The sequence below is a fragment of the Rosa rugosa genome, chromosome 2 (assembly GCF_958449725.1).
Source record: "Rosa rugosa chromosome 2, drRosRugo1.1, whole genome shotgun sequence".
NCBI classification, from domain to species: Eukaryota; Viridiplantae; Streptophyta; class Magnoliopsida; order Rosales; family Rosaceae; genus Rosa; species Rosa rugosa.
In genome coordinates, this window is record NC_084821.1 from 24,297,744 (window position 1) to 24,319,227 (window position 21,484).

Sequence of the window (21,484 nt, forward strand, 5' to 3'; positions counted from 1 at the left end):
GACGAGGTCACAGCAAAAGCAGTCGAACCTGTTGATCTATTTCGGACTTCATTTGGCTAGTGGAGATCGAGGAGGTCGGTTGCTTTTAAGTTAGATGATGGTTGGGTGGGCGGTTACGTGCTGTGCTCCTGTTGGTGGTTGTAGGGGTGGTCAATTGGTCTTTCGTAACTTGCTCCTGGATCCGCTTTTGGTGGTGGTTCTGTGCAGAACGCCATGGTTGGGTGATGACAGGTACGCTGATGGGGGGCTTCCTTTCATCGGTGGTGGCAGCTTTGTAGTCATTTGGGGACGAAGGCGATGGTGTCGGTGCTGCATCTCTGGTTTGCTCCTTCGTTAGTGTTCCGGTCTAGCTCGAGTGGGTTGGGTTTTGGCTGGTTGGGCTTGTCTTTGGTTAGGTTTGTTGGTCTTCTTGAATTAGGCCCTTAAGTGCAAAGAATTTTTTCTTTGTTATCTAGCTTGCCTTTCAACTAGATTTTGGTCTTTATCAGCTTAACTCTTAGTATCAGTTAGGGGTCATCATTTGGCCCTTCGGCCTTAAGCCCGCCTGGCTTATAGGGCTGAAGCTCGACCTTTTTTTAAATAGGATAGGGTATGGACCATGCAAATGAAGCCTGGCCCGGCCTTTTAAGCCTACCCAATTAAGCCCTAATAATTTTTTTATTTTTTCTATTTTTTAAATATGTTTCTTTTTTTTCTACAACATACAACTTATCTCTTTTTTTTTTGTAATTGATTTCCTAAGTTTTATTTTCTTTAATTTTTGTTTCCTTTGTTAAACAACAATTAATTTTGAGAGATAATTAATTGAATATAACCACCTTAACTAATATTTATAAATGCTATAACTTATAAGTTAATTCCAATATTTACATATATGTATATATATTAAATATGATCAACAAAAAACAATGAGTCTTATATTACCTATATAACCATTGAGTCACATTTTAAGATAAAAAAAATAAAAATAATGTTTTTTTTTTTGTTAAATAGATTAAGGCCCTTTTAGGCCCATTTCGACCCCATTCAGAAGACCGGCCCTTACGGCCCTAGTGGCTCGAGCCTTTGTGGTGGGTAAATGTTAGCATATTTAAACCCTAATCCGACCCTATCCGGTCCTAAATTTTGTTGACTTTGACTTGGCCCGGCCCGGCCCGACCCTAAGCCCTAAAATTTAAGGTAGGATTGGCCCATAATGACCCCTATCACTAGTTGTATACCAATTGAGGTCTCTAGGCGACTAGTTTACTATTTGTGGGAGTTATGTTGTAAGGGTTGAGTGCTTTTGTTTTTTAGGCTTGAATAAGTGCGCTCATTTTGTTTGCAATGAGGGATACCTGTCTTTTGCTTGCTGGCGGCTCGTGCCATTTATGATTTTGGTATAAGACAATATCTAATGTACGTGCTTTCTGGTCATGAATAAGTAATGAAATCATCTATTCTTCAAAAAAAAAAAAAAAAAAAACTCTATTCGGTTTCTGATTTATGATAAATTTCTTTATTTAAAAAAAAATTAATAGAGTATATTTCTCAACTTGGGGCCTTCAACTCCTCCCCCTCCCTCTCTCCTCTTTAATTATTGTCAATTCTTCATTCTTTTGTTGGTTTCAGCGATTCAATTTATCAATCTTTATATTTGTACATACCTCCAACAATATGGAGTATTTGCTATCTCACCAAGCATAATTAACACCCACTTTGGGACATCCACAAGACATGGCAAGGCCCAACCGAGACATGCATCGTGTAGCCCTATGTTCAGGCTACGCGGCGGTATCCGGAAGTCGCAAATCCGCCACCGGGAAGCCACCTTCCCGCCCTTGCCAAGATGCCTCCACAACATGGCTTTCTACATGCTTCTTGAACTAGCTAGAATTGTATGGTTGCTTGTCCCACATCGAAGAACAAGTAGAGGAGATGGCTTCCTTGACTTATAAAAGGAATGCCTCCTCCCACAACTCAACACATTCCATTACATCTCTTGTAAACTTGTTAGGCCGCAAGGCTCAACACACACTAGTATAAGCTTTCAAGTGGACGTAGTCTCCCGCTCATGCGGAGGCGAACCACTATACATCTTGTGTCAATCTCTCTCTCTCTCTCTCACTTAATTAAGCTAACTAGAGACCCCTCGGTCACTAACGTTAACATTGGCGCCGTCTGTGGGAAGCCAACACAAAGGCTTCGTCACTTACCACGAACTTCGACCCGAAAGTGTCGAGTCAACTATCATTCAACATCAAATAGGGGTCGGTCAACGCCCGGCGGAGTCAGTCAACGCCTGGCGGAGTCAGTCAACGCCCGGCGGGGCTGGTCAACGCCCGGCGGAGGCGGTCAACGCCCATAGGGTCCGGTCAACGCTGAACCTCAAAAAAAAAACAAATTAAATTTGCCGCCAAACTTCTCTGGACACCCAGAAATATGCTCTGGGCACCCAGCCTTGTCCTTGGCTCATTGCTCCGCCAGGCAGAGCACTGCCAAAAGGTTAAAATTTCCTAGACGAGGGCCTCCGCCAATCTCTGTCAGCGACACCCAGTGACCAGCGTTCACTCTGGCAACGACCACGTAAAACTTTGCTCGCACAACTCCTAACTGCCATCGGCCCAGCAGTATTGGGGCTAGCGGTCAGCAACCGCCAAGCTCAACCGAGCGCGCGGGCAATATTTTCAAGACCTCCGTGTTTCCGCTGAAAGCTCCGATGACCAGAAACTTCGCGGACAAACCCCGCTGACAGCAGGTTCCGCTGAGTTTCACCGCCGGAAAAGCTCTACCACCACACTTCTTCAGCGGCACTTCTCCCTGGCAGCTACTTCCCGGCCAAGCCAACACTGCCAGATCCAAGCTCCGCCGAGCTCGGATCCTCCGCCAGCTCCGAGTTCCGCCGAACTCCGTCAGCGACAGAGCCCATTCCCCGCTGAACTCAGGCCTGCTGCGAAAACCCGCTGAGCTCCGAATTCTGCCGGACTTCTTCCTCCGCTGGACGAGCTTCCCCCGCCGACCACACACAGCCGGCACTGGGCATCTCCGCTGAGACCATCCCATCCTCTTCGGTCCAGCTGCCAAGCTTATTCAATAATCTCCCATGGTCAGCGGTTCCGCTCCGCCCAACTCCGTCAAGGTCAGCGGCTCCGCTCCGCCCAACTCCGTCAAGGTCAGCGGTTCCGCTCCGCCCAACTCCGTCAAGGTCAGCGGTTCCGCTCCGCCCAACTCCTCCGCTCCGCCGGCCTATACACCCGCTGAAGCACCACTGACCTCCTTTCGGTCATCTCTCCGCCGATCACCTCAGCGCCGTGCACCAGCTCCCCTGAGCTCCTCCGCCAGCGACTGGGCAACCTCCGCCGAGCTTCTCTGCTACGATTTACCGCTCGGGCAGAGCCAGCTATCAGGTCCAGCTATCACTTTGATTCGAAGATCTGGTTGCTGCACTGAGTTCATTTGCAACTATCACGATAAGTACTTCTTATCTCTTTATTCTGTACACACAGAACTGTGCCAGGTATGCACATGCTTTTTGTTTAAGTCATTCACGTGCCTGCATGTGAGTTGGTTGTCAGCGTCAACTGGCGGCTAAGTTTCAGTACTCATGCATACTTTGACAGAGTGTACCTTTCATCCACACATGTTTACAAGGTCTACCCATGTATATGCAAACTCATCTCATGGCCACTTTGAAATTCACATTAGAAGGCACACATGTCAAGCATAACAGGTACACGTACTTGGTTACTTATCGCATGATTTCATCAATTGTCCTTATCACATTGTCTAGCCAGTGATACCAATTACGTGGTATACATAGATACCAATTATCATACCAAGTATACATGGTCAAGCATCATCCCGTGCAAATATCCACTAGCGGATGTTACACAGTAATATAGTACATTTGTTTCATTTCTATATCTTACCCATGATTAATATACACATGTTTAATCAATTAAACTACATGGATTGATTACTAATCATTTCTCTTATGTTAAGGAGAAATCATTAGCTTTCTACTATGATGTTTCGTCGGAACAATGGACCGTCACGCTCGGCCAAACTCCGCTAGCCTCCAACTCGGCATAAGATAAGTCACTATATCTTATCTCTTACGCTCTTGCAATTAGAGCCTTTGCCATGACTATACATGTCTCTATAACACTTAGGCATGCCTACAACATGTTATTAGCAACTTTACTACAAGTACATGCTATGCACATATACCATGCTTCTATTTTAATTGCAACTCAATTAAATAAATATGTGACACTCATCTAGAAGCTTGTGACACTTACGACTTACTAAAACATGCTAGGATAAACGACTTGCTCGGGTTACGACTCGCTTGGGTATCGAGTATGGCCACGACTTGCGCTTGGGCCACGCCTCGCATGCTCGCACAGCGCCTACACACTCAACTACACCCAACTTGCTCGAACAACCCAACTTGCTCGATCAAGTCCAACATGTTTTACTTAAGCCCCAAGTTCACAAACGCTTCATTCTATGTCACCGGGACTACTCCCACAAAATTACTTTGGACACCCATTACACTTGCCACTATCTATTGTGCGTGTTATATGGCCATAAGATCCACATATACAACTACCACTATTTTACATGTTCATACACATTAATGGAATATTGAATTCTTCTACCATTTGTTGCTCACTACAAATCGAATTCTTTTCGCATTCCATTAATACGAACAGTAACCAATGCAACAAGCATTCTACATATGCCTATTTTTTGTCTTTGTTGTGCAGGTTAACGAGTCCCTTCTTGCTTACGGAGTTCGGGGACTTGTAGGGGCTCCGTACCGCCCGGTTACTTATCCTTGGTGACATCATGTGTATAACTCCCCAACCAAGAAGCTCCTCTTACTTGGGGACTTCGGGGACTTGTACATACCTCCAACAATATGGAGTATTTGCTATTTCACCAAGCATAATTAACACCCACTATGGGACATCCACAAGACATGGCAAGGCCCAACCGAGACATGCATCGTGTAGCCCTATGTTCAGGCTACGCGGCGGTATCCGGAAGTCGCAAATCCGCCACCGGGAAGCCACCTTCCCGCCCTTGCCAAGATGCCTCCACAACATGGCTTTCTACATGCTTCTTGAACTAGCTAGAATTGTATGGTTGCTTGTCCCACATCGAAGAACAAGTAGAGGAGATGGCTTCCTTGACTTATAAAAGGAATGCCTCCTCCCACAACTCAACACATTCCATTACATCTCTTGTAAACTTGTTAGGCCGCAAGGCTCAACACACACTAGTATAAGCTTTCAAGTGGACGTAGTCTCCCGCTCATGCGGAGGCGAACCACTATACATCTTGTGTCAATCTCTCTCTCTCTCTCTCACTTAATTAAGCTAACTAGAGACCCCTCGGTCACTAACGTTAACAATATTAAACTGAAAATTTATTCTTTAGTCATAAGTAGACCTGTAAATGGATCGGATTTGGAGCAGATTGACCTAAATCCAAATTCGTTTATTAATTAAAAAAATTCAACTCGAACCCGCTCCGTTAACCCGACAGATCATTGATAGCTCGATCCAAATTCATATCGGCCGGATTAACGAATACCCGATCCGCTAATCCGATCCGTTTATAATTTTAAATACTTTTAAAATTTAAATAATATTATTAAATTTATATCATGATACCTCATAAAATATTAATAAAACATTAAAAGAACATGAAGAGTATCACCGAAAGTAGAATTACATTATTAAAATATTCCCTACACCCAATAAATTAAGAGATAGACGTCTAGAGATGTGTATGAGATTAATTGTGCTTCTACAACCTTCTTAGATTTTTGGTAAACTAAACAAAGCCTTTATCAATAATGCTTCTTGGTGATGGACTGATGGACTTTGTTTATGAAAACCATCCTTAGGTTTTTGCAAAAAATTGTATTAGATTATATTTTATATTTAAAAAATAAAAATAATGTATTAATAAAAAATAATATTTTATTATTATGAAAACAGATCGGATCATTAACGGATCAGATCGACCTAAATCCGTATTTGATCCGTTAAATAAACGAATTAACGGATTCGGATCATTAACAGATCAATGGATCAAAATTTTCAATCCAAACCGGTCCAATAGCCACGGATCCGGAGCGGGTGTGGATCAAAATTCGATCCATTTACAGGTCTAGTCATAAGTAGCCGGCACCTGTATGATCGAAAATGACTTATTAGATAATAATTTTTTTTATTCTGACTTATTTGTAAATTTTACATAACAAATGAGAAGATTAGATGAAATTGATTGAGAAATGTAGTGAAAGTCCACATCATTTAGCCCTATTACTTAAGCACGCGGATTTTCTTTTTCTTTAATGATTGATTAGTCTTTTTTTTTTCTTTTCTCTTTTCTCTTTTCGATTACAATGAGTGATTAGCCTTTATGCATGCATCTCATTAAGTTTGGTATTATCTGGCAACATTATGTAGATGGTGATGTTGTGCCAAGTTTAGACTTTCTAAGCATATATGATGAGACGTGTGCGTTCTAACTAATATATTATACATGCAATTGCCAAAAAAAAATAATTATACATGCGCGCATGCATATTGATTCTCTATCGATCAATCTGGCATTTGAAGGAAGAGTACGCTAGTGATACAAAATTAAGGCTCTAGAAGCCTCACTAGGGACCCTATCACTCCAATACATAGGAGAAGTAGCAGCATAGGAGAATTAGCCCTTTATTGATATCTGACCACTATATATTCAGGGTCCCTGCTTTCACAAAAGACACACGAAACAATCTACCCCATTTAGAGAGTGTATACGGATTTTGGAGAGAGTAAAAGTTCCATGGATTCGACATCAAGTTTCCTAGACTCGACATCAACTACAAGAAGAATCGTTGTCTCAGGTACACGATTATTTTGTACAATAAGCAAAGCATATATATATATATATATGTTATGTATCTCTTGTAAGTGTATGATTTTTTTTTTTTTAGAGTAATAGTCAACCACTTTATTGATAATAACAATAAGAAATATTACAACTTATAGATGTAGAAACTACATCGAAATATGAAATAACAATAACAATATTAGATACAACAAAGCATCGGAAATAAAACCTAATAAGAAGATTAAGTGATGCACTTAAGCATTTGATGAAGCACCGGACAGAATCCGGGCTATGTAAAACGGTACCAATAGTATGGTCGACCATACTTCCACACAAAGATATACGTCCAATAGAGGGTAACATTCTATCAAGGTAACCGGCGGTAGTGTGACCGACCTTGCCTACTCCATGCAAAATAATACGTCGAATAGAGAGCAATCTTCTACCTGAGTAGCCGAAAAACCCATTCCAAAATGCCAAAAAATATTGAACCCATAAACAATCTCCTGGATCCCAGATGCGAACCCTAACAACATTGGGCTCATACACCAATTGCAAATCCCCAGGAAGGAAGGCCCAACCAAAAACCCTACTTGACCAATCCAACAAAGAAGAGGCCCAGGCCCACATAATTCTCCTTTGGGCACCCGAGATCTCTCTGGGCACCCCGACCATCCCTAACGTCGATCCCGTCTGCTGCTCCGCCTCCCTTGGCTAGAGAAAGATCATCTCGGTCCCACCAAGACGAAGCCACCTGCTGCCCCCAATGTCACCGACCGAAACGCAGAGCCCGCCCAGACCCCTGACCCTGCTTCGCTCATCTTCTGTTGCCTGATCACCACCTCGATCTAGGATGCAGCGAAGACAGGCAACAGCCGCCGCTCCAGCGCACCGGGGAACTGGGTTGAAATAGAGCTCACTCGTCCACCCCGCCACCAAACCAAAACCGCACGACGTCGATTTCAGACGTGCTCAGATTGGCCGAAGACGCCAGACTCTAGGTGCCAACCTGATCCGGTAAAGCAGCGTAGCCTCTGCGTGTCCCCACTGAACAGAAGCAGGGTCAGAGTGGATTGGAGAAGATGAAGTGACCACATACCAAGATGCAAACCCAGACCTGATACAGGGCACGACAGATGTCATATGCGAAATAGCCGACACCGAAGACGATACCTGAATAGTTCTCCATTGAGAGTGGAGAAAGATACAGAGAGGCCAAGGACGGCACTCCCCCAACCCTAGCAGAGCAAGCCGTGTAGGTATTTTCATAGCCTACGCTGTAAGTGTATGACTTAAGATCATTTATTCTATTAATGTTAGAAACCAAAGTCTCTAATTAATGTTAAAGAGAGAGAGAGAGTGAGAGAGAGAAGACACAAGAAGTATAGTGGTTCGTCTCCCGCCTTAGCGGGAGACTACGTCCACTTGAAATGTTGTACTAGTGTTTGGGCCTTGCGGCCCAAGAGGATTACAAAGTGTGTTGTAATGGCATGGCTTCTAAGTGTGAGGAGGGGTCCCTTTTATAGGTAAGGGAACCCCTCTCATTTACATTTTCTTAGATGTGATGCAAAACCACTATTCTAGTCTTAGAAAGCATGTTTGTGAAGGTAACTTGGCAAGGCCGGGAAGGTTGCTTCCCGGCGATGTATTGGCCGCCTCCGACTATCGTGGCGTAACTTGAGTGTCGAGGTATGAGATGTATATCGTGGTCGGGTCCCACCATGTCTTGTGGGCCCACTAAGAGAGTGTTACTTATGCTTGGTGAGATAGCAAACTAGCTTGCTAGTAGAGGTATCTACATATTCAGTTTTACATGTGATATCAGAGCAGGCCATATGCTTCTAGAGATCTTAAAAGAATGTCTTGTTTATGTGATGGTTCTTACATGAGTAATTAAGTTTTGTCATGTACAATGTCTATTATTTTTGCTGAAAATCATATGATTGATTAAGTTGCTGCGTTCATGACAAGCACGAGAATTTTATGCTTATAAATTTTTATCGACACATTAACCTTGCAGGTTAAATTGTTATACAAAAAACTCGATCATTCCGCATTTTGAACCATATGTATGAATTCTTACACAGATTGAATCCTTGGTTCTGTGAGTTTTTTGTTTAGACCAAGTTCTAAGGAAAGATTATGATCACATATTGTATCCTGGATTCACTTTTGGCCAGCACTTAGAACATTAAAGTTTTTGGTCGAATTATAACTCATAACGCTATAATTGGTTGAGATGCACTGGACAATTATCTATTTGATCATACCTGTTCTGAATTTAGTGTGCCAGGGTGCCTTAAAATACTATAAAGAAAATACATCCTCACTCCTGGGTAGTGGGTTAGGTGTTATCAATGATCTCTGAAAATTAAGCTAGATGCAGCTGAATGATCATTTAAAACTAGGGCTATTGATTCTAACATCATCCAATAATATGACTCGAAATCCACACAATTAAAATGCGGGTCATTTGCATGTCAGTTTGCTCACACGAAATTAATGTGTAACCCATTTATTAAAAGAAGGGAGTTCGGTAGGCATGAAAATTCATTTTGATATATTTTTCAAAAGGTAGAATTCATCTAATAAGTTTTTGAGATTTTTTCTTCCTGGTAATTAATGGAAGGTTTATTTTCTTGCTTATAATTATGGAATATTGAAGCATAAGTAAAATAATTTTTGCTAGAGAATCCTTAATATTTTTAAAAAATAAGTTATTCCTTACAAACCAAGTTATAATTCAGAAGTAAAATTGGTTCCAAAACAGTTCTTTTATCTTGAGATCTTGAATTATGGTTTGTGTTCAGCCAAGTAATATAGGAGTCATGCTGGTTAATAGGTTGTAAATTGGGTGAAAATAAGTTCCAAACTTGTCTACTAAAGGGACAATGAATGAAGAGATAATCCATGATTTCTAAATCAGTTTGACAGAAGGGGCATTTGCTATCAATAATATTGCTAGAATAAATTTGATCTTTAGTTTTTAGTATTTTTCCAATCATTTGCCAACCAAATTTATTTTACCTAATTTGGGGCAGATTCAGTTTCCACATAAAATTTTGTAATTTAGTTTGAGTGTATAGGAATATGTTGGTTTTGTAAATCAAAAACTGATTTATTTTAACACCCACTTTTCAGATTGTTTGCGGTATCCCAAATGATTCATAGGCCCAGAGATTAATCCGCTGGTTTAATAGTAAATTTTCTATTACCAATTGGACCCCAAATGAATTCATCATAGTAATCATAGATACGTAACGTGATGAAAGAAATATTTTGAATAATATGAGAAGACAAAACATTAGAAAGTTTAGAAATATTCCAAGTTTTATTAATCAAGTAATCACTAACTAGTTCTTGAGTGTTTATAGAGAAGATCTCAAAGAAGGATCAATAAGATTAATAAGTAGATGTAGAAAAGGATAAACCAAGTTAAAAAATAAGTAACATCGTTGATTCGTTTCCGTCGGTGCAAATTAAAGATATCTCTATCACCTAGTGATAGCAAAGAATCATATAAGTTAGAACACATATCCCTACATCTACAACTTGAGTTTCATATGTCACCCCTCTTGCATCTATAAGTTAGAACACATATCCCTACATCTTTGCCACCCCTCTTGCATCTGAATAAAACAAAGAGTATTCCATCCATGCATCAGGAACCACATAATTAAGTTGACCAATAATTGAACAAATGGACAATGCATCTAGGTACCTTATTCATTCTTTTTTTTTTTTCAGCAAAGAAGAGTTTCCGACTAATCACAATCACTATAGTACTATAATGAGAGTGAGACTTTAGTTGAAAGCCTCTATAATTGTGTTATCCCAAACTGGGCCACATAAACGTGAATCAAAGTAGTCGTTGTTCGGGGCTTAATAAGACCTATCAGTACATACAAATTTAGTTTTAAGAAGTCTGCTAAATGAGACTTGGAAGTGTACATTTCCAGTTTTCCACCTCAAACAATTTGCAGAAGTCTACATCTTGGACTACTAGTAGTGTCCAATTCCAATTGAATTTAGCTGAACAAAAAGTGCAGCCAACCAGAATAGCGCCACCATATTGGTTAAGAAGAACCACTTGCAGGGCTTTTTGCTTGTGACATTTTGGCATCCTCAAAGAAGTTAGGTGAGCAAGAGAGACGCCGTCTCTATCAAATTTATGTACATGCACATCAACTTGGGTGTTTCATCATCCAGTCCCCAAAAAGATAAATGACACTGCTCTTTTTGGATTAAATTTTTTTTTTTTTCTTTTTTTTTTTTGGATTCTTAAAAAAAAAAAGAAAAAAAAAAGGTGTTTGTAGCTGAATAGGCAAGAGCTACCTTCAACTATTACATGATATGTATGAGAAAAGTTAACATACCATATCCTTACGTGTAATAGTCCTCATCAAAGTAAATAGGCCTTTAAAAGGGTTCTTGACTAAAAGCACCAAAATGAACCAAAATTATCTCACTTACCTCATCAACAAATTTTTATTCTCACTAACACAATTTAAATTGAAATGACTATTCTGCCCACTTCCTAATTAAATAACTACAACTACTACCACTCTCTATTTCTCTCCTCCCTTCGATCTCTCTCTCCTCACTGTCTCTCTCTCCAGACTCTCTCCCCTTCTCTATGAAACCAAAACGCCTCTCTCTCTCTCTCTGCAAACACCATGAAGCAATTGATCCATGGGAAACCGGTGACTCTGATTCGCATCCGGAACAAGAAGACCCAAGGCTTCAGTGACTGAACGGTGACGATCTCTTGCTCCAGAAGCTTTCGCCTCTCCGATACTGCCACGGCGATGCCGTCCTCGGCTCCGTCACCATCATCCGCTCGAATTCGAACGAGTAAGTCCATTCACCGATGCACAGCTGCAACCCCAACCACGCCAAACCAATCGTCCTCGTCGTCGTCGTCGTCTTCTTCTTCGGAACTGCCACTCGATCCCTAACTCACTCTCAGGTCGGACCCCACTCTCGATCTCTGCCATACCTGCACCACATCAGAGTTACCAGACCTCTCTCTCTGTCTCTCTTACAGACCAATAAAGGCTGTAAAAAGCTCCATTTTCTCTCTCTAGTTCCTTCTGGCGACCCATGTCTCCACCGTTGATTCTGTCCTCCTGATATGTGATTTTTTGGTGGTGTGTTTGTGACATTTCAGGAGAAATCGAGTGGGTGATAATTGGTGAATATGGGATTGTACAGTGTATGTGAGCAACCTGTGTTTGGCATTATCGACGGTTGGGTGCCCAAAGCATTATCTCGGTGCCCATATCACTCTTTTTTTGGGTAAAATGGGACAGAAGGCCAGAAGGAAAGAAAAATGAAAAAAAAAAAGTTGTATTGGGAGGCAATAGAGGTCTATTAGGGAGAAATAGACGTCTATTAGGGGGTAATAGACGTTTTAACTTGATGTAATCTCTCGTTTTTTTTCTTTAGTCAAAGTTTTGTTTGTGTAATTTTAAGAAAATTAGTTCCCATTTCGGTAATTGAAACGTCTATTGGGGGGCAGTAGACGTCTATTAGGTGGCAGTAGACTATTGGGGCCAATAGACGTCTATTGGGGGGCAATAGAGCTCTATTGCCCCTCCCTCTATTGGGAGGCAATAGACGTCTATTTGGGGAAATAGGTGTTTTCAGAAAATTCCGATGGGTAGCGGTCGGTGACCGGATTCCTGTGAAAGTTGGCCGGATTCCGGCGGTCGGTGACGGACTCCGGCAGCCGATGACCGGCTTCGGTGAAGTCTCATATGGTTTCTCTCTCTCTCTCTCTCTCTCTCTCTCTCTCTCTCTCTCTCTAAATAATAAAGGGGTGAGGGTAAAATGGTATTAAAAAAAAAAAAAACAAAAAAAAAAACCTTAATGGGGTATTAGGGAATACCTCCTTAGAGTGTTTTGGGTAAGAGAGAATTGAAAAAACTTAATGGGGTAAGTAGGAAAAAAAATCCCTAGAAATGGGGTAAATGGACAAAAACCCTTATTAAAAATAGGTTATCGTTTAAGTAATTGAATTTAAAAAATGTTAATCGTATGTATATCATATATTAAAGTATTGTAGAATTTCCTCAATCATTACATCTTATTGCTGAATCCCTAAAACCCATCATTGACAGAGCTCCAAAAAACCCGGAGCACCCAAAAACCTAGGTTTTGAGAATTTTGCTCGTCCGGCGGCGCTCGGGATCGGTGAGGGTTTGCCTCGCCGCTAATGGGCTACTTCCGGATGGGAGTTGCTATTTGCTCGGGGAGGTCTGAGAGGAGGCGTTGAATCTCCAGGCTTTGGACGGGTGGCAGAGGTAAGTTCCCAATGAAATCTCTGGGTATGGTTTGTGTTGTGCACGGGGGCTGGCTTCGGCGTGGGCTCTGCATATCTAGATGGCGGTGGGGTTCCGATGGGGAGCGGCGGCGTGGTTCTGAGGAGCTATGTTGCGGTGAAGATCTGGAGGTGGAGCAGCGACTTCGGACTCTGGAGGGGTGCGCGACGAAGTAGGCCAAGTGCGGTGGTGCGTCGCGCGTCGGGATGGTGAGGCTTGGTTCGGGCGTGGTCGGCGCGGCGCGATTATGGCAGATTGGTAGCGGCGCACGGCGCTGCACGGGCAGACGCATACAGATGATGATGTTTGGGCCTTGCTCTAGATCCTATTTGGGCCTTGGGAGTTTGGGATTTCTCCTTTGAGCTACCCCAGTGGGCCTTTAATTTGGGCTAGGGGTTTTGGGCCTTTAGCTGTTTAGTTTAGTCTTTTGATTAAAATAATTCCCTACTATGTTAGGGAGCTATGCTTCTAGGTTTTAGTGAGCGTCATCGAGTCTAGTGTACTCTACCTATTTACTATGTAGTAGTCAATAGTCAATAGTCTATAGGCTCCCTTTCTGAGCATGAAACCGTCAAATGATTGGACCTAATCTATGTATCACTGTGCTACTACCACAAACTCTTTGTCTACCCCATGATGATAGAGGAAGGATATGTAATGGCCCTTTCTGGCTTTAGATGAATGATAGTCGCCCTATTTGGGTTTGTTAAAAAAAAAAAAAATCATTACATCTTATTTATACACAGTCACTATGTGAACATAAAACCTTGCCCATAAGAAGCAATAGAAACATATACAGTAAAGATTTGTGAAATATCATTTTTGTTTGCACCAGCAGATGGAAGAACACAAATGAAAGCAATGCAACCAAGATTAAGCGATTTGATAACAAGGCAAAATTGCAAATGCAACTAAATGACGCCTTGTATAAGTTGCCAGCAAAAGAAGGCAACTTAGTGAAGTAGTACCCGATTACCTAAATGATCAACATCAAGGTTGGCAAAAGTGTTAGCTAAGCTATGCCCGACCTTTTGAAATATGTTTGGGATCTTTTTTTTTTTTTTTGAAAGGAAGCTGGTGTGGCTACCCTCAAACCTTGATTAATGAAACTACAGAATACAAGGGAGGGACATAGTGCCTGAACCCCAGATTACAATAAGCATAAAGAGAACATCCTGGAATAATACCAGGATTCTCCATTAAATCTATGTATTCTAACAAGCACAACTAGCAAAGAGTGCATGTCTGGCTTCTCTATTTGCTTTGACAAAGCGGTAACATACCGGAAAGATAACTTTATTCTGAAGAAGCATAATTACGAATAGCTCAGGAGGAAACAAATGTTGCCGCACGGAAACAAATCCAGCGACACTGTGTTTCATCCTACCCCTAGGAGGTTGCATCCATTTGATCCTGCAAATAGCTCACTGCCTCGCTAGGCCAGACAAGACACACTGAGTGTGCATACCGGGACAAAGCCCACGTCGGCTTACCACAATAAGGTAGGGACTTATTGCCGGCATAAAGCCACTTCCTACAAATAGAAAATAACATAAAACATGAAAATTAAAAGCAGATCCAACATGGCCCATTGACCAAACTGTGTCCAAAAGCAAAGCCCAGGCTCAGAAGGTTAAGGCATCAAAGACCCAACCCGCAAACCTAGCCCGAGGTCACCGCTGCACCATCACGCCACCATATCCGCCACACATCGGAGACAGGCCTCCACCACCACAGTCGTCGCTGGTCCACTAGCGAAAGCCACAATCTACCACCTCCATCCAAGACTCGCCCTGCCTCAATCTAGATCTCAAACCCAACCCGGATATAAGGCTTGCCAAGCCACTGCTCAACACCCCCCTTCCACATACCCATGGTAGATGATACGCCCAAAATAGACGCTCAACTTAACCCTGCAAGATGTAGTCGTTAGCAATATAGAGTAAGCAATGATCGTTCAAGCCGGGGATTGAGGGTAACAAATTAAGCCGGGGATTGAGGGTAACAAATTAATCACACAAAAAAAAAAAAAACTAATTTAAACTAACTAAAACACAAATCAAACAAATAAAATCTGAAACTAAACAAAACAAAAACGTCAAATAGTAGAAAAGAGAGAAAAATATGGCAGGAAACAGAAGGGGATAGAAAGGGGCTCTGCAATCCTAAGCAAGAACAATATTTTGGGGTTTTTGGTTTTTAACGAAAATAAAAGGAAAACGAATTTGATTTTTGATTTTGAGAAAATAAGATGGAGAACATGTAGAGACTTCGAAATCCACCACCAATTACTTTCAAATAATGTTAAGTTAACCTAGTTTCAATTACTAAGGTGTGAACAGAAACCAACCAAGAAATAAGTCGGAGCAGATCATGTCCCTTATTTATGTTTCCCTAATTACTTAGTCTATGTGAACGCACAATAGCTAAGCCTATCAAATATGCAATCAAGGTATAGAACGCTATCCTATCAACAACACATATAGTGTCAACACATTTGAAGCATTAAGATCTCATGGAAACGATTGGTTATAGAGTTGCAGTCTAGTGTGGAACGCCTACCTAGGATGCTCTTCTAGTTGTTTAAAACATTAGCTTTTGTCCAAAGCCTTGCATACTTGTGGATTAGAAAACAAGACGATTAGGTGAATTATTTTCTAAACCTAGCTCCAATTACATGCATATATCCTAAGTGTTGACCCAAAGAACATAAACACATAAAAGTTTTCAATCAAGCAGAAATAAACAACCAATTCACACCAAAGATCAAGAAACTAGATTTAAACAAACATATGTTCTACATAATTGAGGCTTCAAACCTCGCCCCTAACAAAAAGAATGTTAGTTACACATTGTTTTGAAAACCAAAATAAAACAAATAGAGAAAAAGAAGAAAAAGATGATGGCGGATGAATAAGAAAGAGAGATAGAAGAGAAGGTGAAAAAGCGTCGTCTTTTATCACGTTTGCAGAAGCTTTATATTTATGAGGAGCACAGCCCAAGTTTCCTTCTCCAACTCTGCTTTGAAAGCCTCCCCTAGTTGCTTGAGGATTCCTTTAATTGGTGCACAATTAAATGATTTTCAAGCCTTGGTAATCTTTCCATAATCTTGTGGAATTATTCTAGGACTCTCCTTGTAATTTTCAGCATCAACAAACTTCCAAAAACGCACAAGAAATTGAGTCTCGGCCAAAATGCCCTGTTTTAACTAGGATTCAATTTTTGTCTCTGAAGCTTCCGTCTTGGACAAGGAACGACTTCGTTTTGCCAAGTTTCTGGATGGTTCTTGACTCCCACGTGCTATATGACATCACATATTCTAGATTGATCAACAACCTTCTGGAAAAACTTCAATTAAGTCGCCGGAAAAGATCTCCCAAAAAGCTTCGTGAAAAGCTGACAGTTTCTGCCTTATCGGGAAGCCTACTTTGAATTTGATTTCCTGCTTCCTCGTTGACGATTTTTACCCGTTATTTAGCTCTTGTTGAAGTAAAACATCATGTATTCAAGGATCACTAACCCTTTCTGCAAAGCTACAGCTGGAAGAATGCAAGAATTCCTCCTCAAAACCGTTCCCAGAAAGCTGATTCTGAAACTGCAGTTTTCTGCTTTGCAGCAACTGTTTTGCACAATGATTTCCGTGGAATTCCCTTGTAATTTCCGGCTAAAAGGTTAATCAAACTTAGTCCTATGCATCAGTACTTCATGATCCATGGCTTCGTTGCTCCCTTTAAGCTTCTATTTCTCTTGAATCACTTCACGAACTACCTAAAAAGAAAACAAAGTTAAAACTGACTTTTTAAAGGAAATAACTAAGAAAATTGTAAAGAATTCCACGCTTGTTGTAAATAATTATGGCTAATATCATGTAAATAGATGGAGAGTCATATATGCCTTTCACTGTAGATTAGTGATTGATAGGATTGTGAATAGGAGTAATTGATGTTGCTATTAAACGTTGCCTATTTGTATACATCATGTACTCCTATATAAACCACCTCATGGTGAGATGAATACACACATTCTATTCTCTACGTCTATACTCTCTCTCTCTCAAATTCGTTTACTATAGTTTTACAACACGTTATCAGCACGAAAACTCTAACCCAAGCCCTAGCCAGGAAAAACCCCCCCTGCTGCAGCCTGTTTGCACGCCCCGAAACCTCTTGATCGGGACCTCAGATCAAAATCTTTCCTTCATCAAAGTTGTTCATCTCTGCCTCTTCTATCTGCCCTCCAAATTTCAGCCCCATTGGAGTCATTTTGAGACCTGTACACCATTCGAAGTGGGAGCTGTCCAGAAGAGGCAAATAGCTCTTGGATTGGCTGAGAAGACAACCTTCTCAGTTCTGCACATATAAACTGAAGATTCATCCGCTCTTCATCAAGTAATGTTTTCCAAAACCTAATTTTATATTCATGCTTATTGAGCCTATTGATTGAACATGAAAAATCCTCCATGATGCATGAACCCTAAATTCTGATTATTTGGAATATATATATATATATATATATATATATATATATATATATATATATATATATATATATATATATATATGTTCATGTTTTGGATTGTTTGATTGGAAAAGAAAAGAGAAAAATTTATGGACTGCAACTATATATCTGTAGTACTTGGTCCAGTAGTAGAAAATCAATATCAGTAACATCAATTCAACAAGAAAGAAAAAAGAAAGAAAAAAAAACAGATTGTGCAGTTGCTGGGATTCGAACCCAGCTAAAATAGGTACCAACTCAACATGTTGTCCGCTGTACCACTATGGCAAGTTAGTATGTGTTAACACTATTTAGTATTAATTCTGCCAGAAGCAGATTTGAGGCCAATTAATTGGTGATTGATCAATCCGTGTTTTGTTTTTGATTGATTTTATCCAAAGCAATTACCATAGTAATTTATGCTCATTACCACAATCACTTCATTATCACATTGAGACAATTCTGAATTATTGCGTGAATTATGATAGAAGAATTATGGGCTTAATTTTTGGTTTAACAAATTTGAATTATGCCATTATAATTCCTTATGCTAGAAGCATTATGGGCTAAATTATTACCCGATTATTACATAAACATTATGCCAGAAGCATTTGCCCAATTTATTTATATGAAATGCCAGAAGCATTAATGGGATTTGAACCCAATTTCTCAGGTACTTAATGAACCAGAAGTTCATACATAAATATTGAACCAGAAGTTCACACGTATCGAACCCGTAGTTTCGATAACATTGAAAGGTTATGAATCTTTCCAAGTAGGCGCACCTAATTCGATGCGATGTCTAGGCAAGATACAATGAGGCTGTGTACTTAAGAGAGCCTCGCTCCACCCAAACCTCATACTCTTACCTGGTCGTATTTAATTGGAGTTACCAAAAGGGTTGAATAATAACTTTTCATTCCTTGGCAGACCAGCTTGAGCCCAGTAGGCCCACTCTCCCTCTGCGGGACCTAGTAGCCGAGCAGGCCTCACACACCATTTGAATTACGCATGAAAGGCCGGGTCACAAGCCCGCAGACTAAGCCCGATAGGCTTCACTATCAAGCCCACTCCTTTGGTCCAGCAGAATCAAATAAAAGGAAAAATGATTTGATATTGTAAATAGATTCACCATATTTAATATGTGTAACTAATTGCCAGAAGCATTTATTCACATAATTGTGTGATAATTAATATGTTATATTACTAGCATGCAATTAATATCTCAATTGATTTGTGATTTTTATTTATCCAATTTGTGAGATTATTTCAATTTGCTCAATTCAATGTTATTGTGTTACTTGTCTAAATTTTTGCACTAGAATATATGTGTAGAAAATGCAGGTACCTAATGAACTAGAAGTTCTAAATGAACCAGTAGTTCATACATATATCGAACTTGTAGTTTCGATAATGCCGTTTAAGAAACTTGAAGTTTCCTTCATAAATTCACCACACGATAAAACCAGTAGATTTTACATGTCTAATCCGATTTTTCATACTGTACATACCTCCAATAATATGGAGTATTTACTACGTCACCAAGCATAAGTAACACCCACTTTGGGACATCCACAAGACATGGCAAGGCCCAACCGAGACATGCATCGTGTAGCCCTATGTTCAGGCTACGCGGCGGTATCCGGAAGTCGCAAATCCGCCACCGGGAAGCCACCTTCCCGCCCTTGCCAAGATGCCACCACAACATAGCTTTCTACATGTTAAATAGACTAGAAGTATGTGGAAACTTGTCCCACATCGAAGAATAAGTAGAGGAAGGGCATTCCTTCATCTATAAAAGGAATGCCTCCTCCCACTTAAACACCATTCATTCCATTACATACTTTGTAATCATGTTAGGCCGCAAGGCTCAACACACACTAGTACAACATTCAAGTGGACGTAGTCTCCCGCTCATGCGGAGGCGAACCACTATACTTCGCTTGTGTCATTCTCTCTCTCTCTCTCTCTCTCTCTCACTTAAGCTAACTAGAGATCCCCACGGATCACTAACGTTAACATTGGCGCCGTCTGTGGGAAGCCAACAATTGGCTTCGTCACCTACCGTGAGCTAAGTCTGCTTAGCGGAGCTTGAAGAAATTCCTTCCTTTTTTGAGTTTATGTTTGAATTAATGTTTCTTGGCGGCAACTAGAGTAGAGTGTGCAGAAATTTGCACCTTGCGGGCTGGTCAACACGTGGTCAACGCCCGGCGGAGCCAGTCAACGCCCATCAAGGCTTGATCAACTTTTGGTCAACGCTGACTATTCACTTAGTCAACGCTGGACTGAAAAAAAAAAAAAAAAAAGAAGAAGAAGAGTGGCGGCAAATTTGCTCTGGACACCCAGAAAGCTTCTCTGGGCACCCATCCAGTTCTTAAATTTCCCGCCAGACAATTGCTCCGCCAGCTCTCCTTCTTCGCTGCATCCTCCGCTCCGCCAGTCAAGCACCCAGCCTCTGCAGCTCCGCTAGCTTACCCCTGCTAGTCTCCCTCTGCAGCTCTGCATATCACCGCCGGCAAGGCTCCACCGCCACACTTCTTCAGCGGCCCTTCTCCCTGGCAGCTACTTCCTGGCCAAACCACCTCCGCCAGCTCCAGGCTCCGCCGAGCTCGGATCCTCCGCCGAGATCGGATCCTTCGCCAGCTCCGAGTTCCGCCGAACTCCGTCAGCGACAGAGCCCATTCCCCGCTGCACTCAGGCCTGCTGCGAATACCCGCTGAGCTCCGGGTTCCGCCCACCTCGACGTTCCGCCCACCTGCGCTACCTCCGCTGGCATCACCTCAAGTCCGGCGACGCTCCGCGGCGACTCCGGTCATGGTATCATCACCTTCGCCCTTCTACATCCAGCAGCGCCGTCGAACCTTGGGCCTGCAGCTCCACCTCCACCAATCTTCATGAGCGGAACACCCCCGCTAGCTATGCCCAGCGGCGGAAACCCTGAAGGTTTGCCGCCGGACTTCATCCTCCGCTGGATATCACCGGCGTCACACCACCGCCCACTGGACCAGATTCCCCCGCTGCGCTTCACCTTCGCTATGCCAGCAGCCATGGCCAGCGGATCCGTTCCGCCCGACTTCGCCACTCTTGACCACCAGCGGCAAACCTCCGCCACCACTAGCTCCGCCGGATAGCTTCCTCCGCTGGCCCAAACCTCCGCCACCACTTGCTCCGCTGATAAACAAAAAAAAAAAAAAAACAACAAACAAAAACCCAGCTTCACAACCAGCGGTGACGCGAGTCCTTCTGCCAGCGAACCTTCCGCCGGCGAGTCTTCAGTCGGCGAGCCTTCCCCCAAGCCTTGCTGCACCTCCGGTAACTCACCCAAGTCCCCATGACGCAGCTCTTGCTCCAGCGGCAATACAGCGCTAGCTCCAGCAGCGATCACCGCTATCACCAACACCAAGTCTCCGCTCATCTCCAAGTCTCTGTTTCCACCGAGCACTGGAAAGTTCATCCACCGGTACTCACCAGATTTTCTCTTCTCGGTCTTCTTCGCAATCGCCGCTGAAATCAATTGTGAGATCAAGTTCATCGACTGCCCAGGGACTGCAGCAACTCGTCTGCCCCTTCATAATTGCAAAAGTTAAGTTTTTCTTTCACTATTTCAAGCTTTGCTTATACTCCTATTGCACCACGTGCTTCGTACAACTAATTAAGCTTTTGTTAGCACATGCATGGCTCTTAATCTAAGGCCACCCCTCAATTGCACGACACATACACCTACCACTTTGCCAAAGCACAATGTGTTGTGTCCTTGCTTTATAGTCTGCATGCTCTACATA

At 41.9% G+C, this 21,484-nt stretch overlaps 1 pseudogene; it reads left to right on the forward strand.

Annotated features, from left to right (window-relative positions):
* The first annotated feature begins 97 nt into the window (after window positions 1–97).
* Window positions 98–21,484, forward strand: part of LOC133730568 (binding partner of ACD11 1-like) — a 33,773-nt pseudogene continuing 12,386 nt past the window's right edge.